This window comes from Elephantulus edwardii, unplaced genomic scaffold (genome assembly GCF_000299155.1).
Source record: "Elephantulus edwardii isolate Elephantulus edwardi_28Jun2011 unplaced genomic scaffold, EleEdw1.0 scaffold00025, whole genome shotgun sequence".
Lineage (NCBI taxonomy): Eukaryota > Metazoa > Chordata > Mammalia > Macroscelidea > Macroscelididae > Elephantulus > Elephantulus edwardii.
The window spans coordinates 13,890,487-13,899,467 of record NW_006399775.1 but is presented as its reverse complement, the minus strand read 5'-3'; the positions used below and the strand labels follow the sequence as shown (position 1 = coordinate 13,899,467).

Below are 8,981 nucleotides of genomic sequence, written 5' to 3'. Positions count from 1 at the left end.
TTAATGTGCCATCACCACTTTGTAGTGAAAAACAGAGGGGAAGGTGGCCCAGAGAAAGCGGCACACTCCAGTGTAAACTGTTCGCCAGTGAATGGAAATCAGACCATTCTTCTTTGTATTCCTGAGTTTCTTGTTTCATATCCAAAATTATGGCATCCTCTCTTTGAAGAAAACTCATACCGGTATAAAAGGGAGAGACGTAGATGGGCAGGCCATGAGGTCTTGGTCGCGCAGCACCTTGGCCAGCACGGCGCGCTCCAGCAGGCGCAGCCACACGTAGTGAAGGTGGCGTGGAAGGTCAGAACCACAGTGGCCATGCGCCGCGTCTGGCGCCAGTCGGCGGGGTTATCCTTTAGCCTCTGCTGCAGCATGTGGCTGGCTGAGAAGAGCGCGGCGTAGAGCAGCACGCTCCTCGTCCACGGGTGGCGCTGAGCCGCCCGCTGCAGCGCACGCCACCAGCCGCCATGCCGGCGCGCACTGAACGCCCACGAGCGCACCCTTGCAGGCGGGGCCTGCGGCGGCTTCCAAACACACATATTTTCAAATGGAAGTGGCAAGTCCTCTTACATTCCCTAGTCCTTTCCTAGTGAAATAAAGGTTGAATTTTCCCGGTTGTTGTTCTTGTTACATGCCGTCAAGTCAGAACCAACTCATAGCTCACCCTCTAGCGGATTTTCAGGGGCAGTAAATCACATGAGAAGCGGCTGATAAGAGTAAAGCCATATGCCTTTTGGGCAGCACAGTTCCTTACTATGGTGAAAGGGTTGAAAACATGAATTAATTATTAAGAATTAAGAATAAAATATCATTACACCTGGGGAAGATCTTCCAAAAAAGGCTAGAACAGTTCATTGTCAGAGAACTTCCAAAAGTTAAAGCTTGGTTGAGAAGAGGCTGTGGCACCAGCCACAGTAATAACATTACTGATATGAAATGCATCATGGGTGAAAGCAGAGAATGCCAGAAGGTTGTCTATCTGTGTTTTATTGATGCTACAATGGCATTTGACTGTGTGGATCAAGACAAACTATGACTAACATTGAGAAGAATGGGGATTCCAGATTACTCAATTATGCTTACATTAAAGCTATACCTAGACCAAGAAGCTATTGTCTGAACAGAGTAGGGAAATACTGCATGATTCAAAACCAAGAAAGATGTGCACCAGCATCGTATCCTTTCTCCACAAATATCCAATCTATATGGAGACCAAATCATTCAAAAAGCTGTACTTTATGAAAAAGAAGATGTGGCATCAAAAAGGAAGGAAGACTCATCAGCAGTTTGCATTATGCTGATGATACAATCTTGCTTGTTGAAAGCAAGGAGGACTTTAGGTGCTTGTTGCAGAAGATCAAGGATTTCAGCCTTAAACATGGATTACAGCTCAACACAAAGAAAACAAAAACTTCACCAGTGAGCCAACAGGCAACATCGTGTTAGATGGAGAAAAGATTAAAATTGTCAGTGATTTCCTCTTATGTGGATCTATAAACAACATTCTTGGTACCAGCAATCAGGAGAGTAGGAGACATATAGCATTGGGAAAGTCGGCTGTCAGGTACACCCCAAAGTCCTGAAGAGCAATGATGTCAGTTTAAAAACTAAGGTGTGCCTGATTTAAGTCATGATATTTCCAATCACTTACTATGCATCTAAGAGCTGGACAATAAATAAGGATGAAAGAATCTGAATTTATGTCTTTCATGGAAAGAATTTTCACAGAGAAAGATGTTCAAATGGCCAACAGACACATAAAGTAATGCTCCAAATCATTGGCAATAAGATGCAAATCAAAACCACAATGAAAAACCATCTCACTCCAGTAGCAGCAGCAAAGTTTAGCAGGACAGCCGGTAATAAATGATGGAGAGGATGTGGTGATATTGGTAAGATTGTAAAATGGAAGGCAGGTGGTGATGCTTCCTCAAAAAGCTGAACATAGAAATTCCATGTGATCCAGCTATTCCACTGCTTGGAATAAACCCTGAGAAAATGAGAACTGAGCCACAAATAGAGACTTGTACACCAATGTTTATAGCAGCGTTATTTACTATCGCAAGAACATAGAAACACCCCAGATGTCCAACCACAAATGAATGGATTGAGAAGTCGTGGTACATTCATACAATGGAATACTATGCAGCATGAAGGAGCAATGGTTTGTTTGTTTGTTTGTGTTTTTTTTTTAAATTATTACCGAACTTTGGAGGGACTGGAGAACATTATGCTGAGTGGACTAACTCAGTTCCATAACGACAAATACTGTATAAAACCATTATTGTAGAATGAGTATGAGAATCCAAGAAGTGGGGAACGTGGAAGCAGAGGGGTGAAGATGGGCAAAGAGGGGAGCCGTTAATCATAGGGGCACACAATTTGATCTTGTGTGAAAAAAATTGGTTTTGGACTTTGGAAATAAATCAGTATAAAATTTAAATAAAAAGACATACTTCAGTGGGGGGAAAGTAACGTATGTCTTTGAGTTGTGGTGTTGGAGATGAGAACTATCTATCTCATAGACTGCCAAAAGAACACACAGATATGTCTGGAGAAGGTGTAGCCAGAGGGCTCCCAGGAGGCAAGGATGGCAAAGCTAGGTCATATTGTTAGGAGAGGCTATTCTTTGGAAACAGACATCGTGCTTGGAAATATGAAGGCTCACTGATGGAGAGAAAGACACTCATCAAGGTGAACTGATACTCTGACTGTGACAATGGGCTCAAATGGCATACAATAGAACAGGGTCTGGATCTGTTGTTCATAGGGTCACTATGAGTCATAAGGAGCTCTGGTGACCTAGTGGTAAGAAGCTGCACTGCAATCTGAAGTCACGCAGTTCGAATCCACAGGCTGGGAGAAGGATGGGCAATCTCCTCTTATATGATTAACTGCCCCTGAAAATCCACTGGAGAGTCAGTTATGGGTCAGTTACAACTTGACATTACACACTAACAACAACGAGTCACACTTGACTCAATGGCACCTAATAACAACAGCACAAAGGGAAGCATTACTATATCTTATTAAAGAATAATTTGGTCCTAACAGTCTTTGGAGCCATTAAAAAAAAAGTGTTTACTGAGCAAACAAACTAAGTGGCAGACTCCAGGTGGAAGTAGGTCTACAAAGGAAAATCCATGCTCAACCATGTATAAATTCACTGCCTGAAGGGAAACAACACCTCACTGGCATTGGTGCAGTCACTAAGATTTCTCCATTAAGTCTCATAATCCCTTAAACTAAAAAGTTATTTAATCCAACTCTATCACTATTACTTTACTGAGAAATTAGAATCAGAGAAATGAAGAAAGGCACCAAGAGTGGCTATTAGTTTTAAGGAGAGTCAGGATCTGCACCAGGTCTCTCACTCCTAAACTAATGGATGGCTTCAGGTTTCTACCTTTATTTCTTTATTCACTGTGAAAACTACATAAAACCTAACACACTAGAATTACTCTCATTCACAAAAGAAAAATGCAAATGGTCAATGAATGTAAGAAATAACCTCTTGTTTCAAATAATTGTTGTTTGTTGTTGTTATGTGCCGTCGAGTCGTTTGCGACTCACAGCGACCCTATGTACAACAGCCCTAAACCATGCTCTATACAGTGCCAATCGCATTGCCTCTGACACACCCATCCCGATTACCCCAGTCACTGAGTCAATCCACCTCATAGAGGGTCTTCCCCTCCTGCGCTGTCCCTCTACTCTACCCAGCATGATGTCTCTCTCCAAAGACCTGTCTCTCCTTGCAACATGTCCAAAGTATGAAGAAGTCCCAGAATCTTTGCCTCCAAGGAGTAGCCTGGTTTAGCCCTCTCTAGGATGAATCTTGTTTGTTTTCTTGGCAGTCCATGGTACATTCAATACTCTTCTCCAGCACCACAGCTCAAAGGCGTCAATTCTCCTTCTGTCCTCCCTAGTCATTGTCCAGCTCTCTGATGCATAACAAGTGATTGCAAATGGAAATATAATTAATCATAACAGCCATTTTCATAACCTGCTATCAGGAATGTGGATTCGAACAGTCTCTCCAAAGAGTTACTTGGTTTTGCCATTCAAAATAATTTTTAAATGTTTATGTCAATTGATCAAATAATTGGACCTATAAAACTTTCTTTTTGTTGTTGTTGATATCATGGAGTTAACTGTAACTCTTAGGGGCACTATGTACAACAGATAAAAGCCTTTGCCTTAGTTTCTTCTAGCCTGTGAACAACACATCTGAACCCTGTCCTACCCTATGGCATCACTTACTCTACCCTGGACCCACATATTTTCTGATTTTAACCCACAAAATATCCCCTTGTTATTTTCAAATGACAGCTTCTTGGCTAAATATGCATTTCACATGAGCACAATAAAGTGTTCTGGAATTCCCATTCTTCTTAATAATATCTATAATCTATGATGATCCACACAGTCAAATGCCTTTCCATAGTCAATAAACAATTTAAACAACTTTCTGATATTCTCTGCTTTCAGCCAAGTTTCATCTGACTTCAGTGATGATATTCCTCAAGGCTCCTTTTGCGTTTAGCTTGAATTTCTGGTAGTTTCCTGTTGATGTAATGTACTAGCCTATTTTTTAGTAGTTTTCAGTAAAATTTTACTCTATATTATTAGATGATTTCTGTATTCTGTTTAATCACTTTTTTTTAATGGACACAAATATGCACCTCTTTTAGTTGGTTGTCAAGAATGAACTCAAATATGTAGGTACAAAGCTGCTCAGCACAGAATTGTTAGCTATTTAGTGCTGCTAGAACAGAAGTATCACAACTGAATGGCTTCAGGACCTACAAGTATCATGTTATCTTGATCCTGCCATCATTCCTCAAAGAGGTGAAAAAAAATCACCAATTTTATACTGAAAAGAAAGAGACCCTAGATAAGCAAAAGGGCTATGGAGGAAGAAAAACAAAGAAACAAAGTGGGAGGTTTTTCACTTTCTACTATACAGTCATAAAACCTACTGCACCAAATAAAACAAACAAACAAACAAGACCCACCAAACCCACCTACTGCACAGCCACAATAATCACAAGAGCTTGGTAATGGTACAGTGACAGATAAGCAAACTAATGGAATAAAATTGAGAGTCCAGAAATAAATCCACCCACCTATGAACACTGGTAGCCTAGTGGTAAGAAGCTGCACTGCAATTCTGAAAGCACATGGTTCCAATCCACCAGCATTTCCAAGAGAGAGGGGTGAGCAATCTCTTCCCATGTGGTTAATAGCCTCTGAAAACCCTCTGAAGGGTCAGCTATAAGTTGGTTCAGACTTGATGGCACACAAAACAACTGCACAAATGGGCATCTGTTCTTGGAAAAAGAGATGAAATCCATTTATTGGAGAAATTTCAGCTTCTTTAACAACTCTTGTTGTTGTCGTTGTTGTTGTTGTTGTTGTTATGTGGCATTAAGTCATCCATGACTCATAGCGACCCTATGCACAATAGCTTTGAGGTCATGGAGTTAACCATAACCTATCCTGAGCCAATCTTCTTGTTTTCAACACACCTAAACCCATTATCCCCATTACTGTGTAAATCCATCTCATCCAGAATCTTCCTTTCCTGCACTGTCCATTCACTCTACCAAGCATGATGTCCTTCTCCAAGGTCTGGTCCCTCCTGGCAATATGACTAAAGTGTGTCAGATGGGAGTTTCAAACTTCTCTACAAGGAGCAACTTGCTTTCACTCTCTCCAGAACAGACTTTTTTCCCCTTCTCTTGACAATGCATGGAATGTTCAACACTCTTATCCAGCACCACAATTCAAAGCCATTGATTCTTCTTTCGTCTTCCTTAGCAATTAATTGTAATTAATTACACAACCTGGATCAGGTACATAATAGTCTCTAGACTGACATCATTGTTCTTTAGCACTCTGGAAAGGTTCCTAACAGTAGATTTTCCTAATGTGATTCATCTTTTGATTCCTGACTGCTGGTGCCAAGGATATTGATGGAGGACTCAGACAAGTGGAAACTGTTAAGAATCCCCATCTCTATCTATCATGGTGCTCCCAACTGACCCAGTCACTGGTGGACTCTTTGTGGTGTTTTTGTGTGTTGAGCTTTGGCAAAATTGATTATCTGTTTGTAAGATAACAAGACCTACACCTCAGAACTATATACAAAGACTAAGTTAAAACGGATCAAGAAAATGGAGGAAATTTAGCGGCTTTAACGTGGTAAGACAGAAGAAAGATGGGTAATCTTCTCCCATGTGATTTACTGACTGAAAACTCACTGGAGGGTCAGCTATGTATCAGTTCCCAAAAAAAAACCACAACAACATCAATGCAATAAAAAGCTGCATTCCAATCCCAAAGGTATATGGTTCCTATCCACAAGTTGCTGCAGGAGGGAAGAATAGGCCATTTCCTCACGTGCAATTTACTGCCTCTAAAAACCTGCTTGAGTGAGCAATACAAATACCAATCCCATTCTTCAATGAAATGGAAAAGGCAATCTCCAGTTTCATTTGGCATGGAAAGATAACCTGAATAAGCAAAGCACTCCTTAAAAATAGAAAAAAAGGTAGGAGGTATCTCACTCCCTGGTTTAAAATCCTACTACACTGCCATGGTGGTTAAGACATCATGATACTGGTACAATGACAGACGCATAGATCAATAGAATAGAATTGAGAACCCAGAAATCAGCCCATCTCCCTGTGTTCAACTGATTTTTGACAAGGAGATGAAATCGGTTAAATGGGGAAATGACAGCCTTTTTAACAATTAGTTTTGGCAAAATTGGAAAACTCTCTGCAGAAGACTCAAGCAAGATCCACACCTCCCTCCATACACAAAAACCAACTCAAGGTGGATCATGGACCTAGGACTAAAACCAAGGACTATAACTTTGTTAAAAAAAAAACAAACTTGGAAGAACTCTAGAAGTCCTAATCCACAACATCAACAGCCTTCCAAGCATCCTGAAAAATCTACAACCAGGAAAAGATAAAATAGATGAATGGGACCTTCTAAGAATCAAATCCCTATGCACATTTGAAATCTTCTCCAACGGGAAAAAAGGAAGCCACAGACTGGGAAAAAGTATTTGGGAATGACATGTCATTTAAGGGACTTATATCTAGAATTTATAAAATACTTGAGCACCACAACATGATATAGGTAGATAGCCCAATTGAGAAATGGGCACAGGATATGAACAGACACTTCACCAAATAACACATTCAGATGGCCAACAAGCACATGAAGAAATTTTCAAAATCCATAGCTCTAAGAGAGATGCAAATCAAAACAAATATGAGATATCATCTCACCCCAGTCAGAATAGCAAAATTTAACAGAACAGCAAGCAACAAATGCTGGTGAGGTTGTGGAGAAACTGGAACCCTTATTCACTGTTGGTGGGAGTGTAGAATGGTGCAGCCACTGTAGAAGGCAGTATGGTGCTTTCTCAAAAAGTTGTAAATAGAGATACCATTTGACCCAGCAATTCCACTACTGGAAATATACCCCAAAGAGACCATAACTTACATCCGCGCAGATATATTCACACCCATGTTTATTGCAGCTTTGCTACATTGCTGGTGGAAATGTAAAATGCAACACTCCTTAGAAGATCAGGAATAAAAATACACATAGATATGTAAAACATATATGCATAACTCTGGAAACAGATACTTCTTTTACACCAGTGTTAATTGCTACACTGTTTAAATAGCTAAAAGGAAGAAATAACCTAAATATTCACCAATATATAAATTAATAAACCAAATATGGTAACGTGTACGATGGAATACTATTCAGCCAGTAATATAAAGTCTTGATACATGCTTCAATTTGAGTGGCACTTGAAGACATTAAGTTAGTGCCTGGAGTTGACATCGACCCATAGCAACCTTCCATAGGATTTCTAAGGCTGTAAATTGTAACAGGAGCAAACTGCCCATCTTTCTTCTAAGGAGCCACTGATGGATTCAAACTGCTAAAAACTCTGAGCCACTGGGTTAGCAGCACAGTTCGCTAAGGACTACACCACCATTGCTCCCTTTGAAAACAAGATGCTGCATGAAATAAGACAGTCACAAAAGGACAAATATTGCATGACTTTGCTTATATAAAAGACAAGAATAGTCAAATATATAAGGAGCAAAATGTTTCCCCAATTACCAGGAAGGAGTCAAAGAGGGATTTCTACTTACATAGCACTTCAGATTCAGGCTCTAATAATAGAAAAAAATGACATTCATTATGGCTAAGGTTGTACAGCAGGTTGTGATATCAGTAATTCAAACATCTATAAAAAGTTAAGTTGGCAAAATTTGTATGATAGATTGATTTTCAGCTATAACAAAAAACTCAGCATAAATGAACTTCCCATGGAGAATGGGTTGTCCTGGTAGATGTTTTGCTCTGTAAATTATCAACAACAAAAATAAAATAAATTATTAAAAATAATTTTTCATGAAATCACAAATCTAATTTCTTATTTGTACTAGCCACAGAATTATTGGACAACACAGATATAGAATATCTCCATCATCAATGAAATTTCTATTAGGCAGTGATGGAAATTACCTAAAAATATTAAGATGATTATTAATATTAATAACAAAAACCAAAAAACATTTTTAAAAACCTTCTAAGTTTGCTTTTTGCTTCTTTATAACCAATACCACATAGGATTTGGTTTGGAGGTTAAGGGTCCTGGTTCCCTGGGATATCTCAGTTAATTGCAAAATAACATATTGTGGTGTTTTTGTTCTACCTCCTAGTTTGTTGTATAATATCTGGGTCTCAAAACTTGCAAGCCGCCATCCAAGACACGACAATCTCTATTCTCTTGGAACAATACAGGGAAAGGAGTCAATAATGGGAAAGAAAATGGAATATGTAGCTTATTACCTACATGAATAATTGCCTCCTTGGCCATGAGACCAGAAGAAATGGATAGTACATGGATATTAAGACTGAATAAAATAAAAGATTCTGTA

General features: G+C 39.5%; 1 pseudogene; it reads right to left on the bottom strand.

Annotated features, from left to right (window-relative positions):
* On the bottom strand, positions 1 to 536 carry LOC102855564 (annotated as a pseudogene).
* Positions 537 to 8,981: the final 8,445 nt, after the last annotated feature.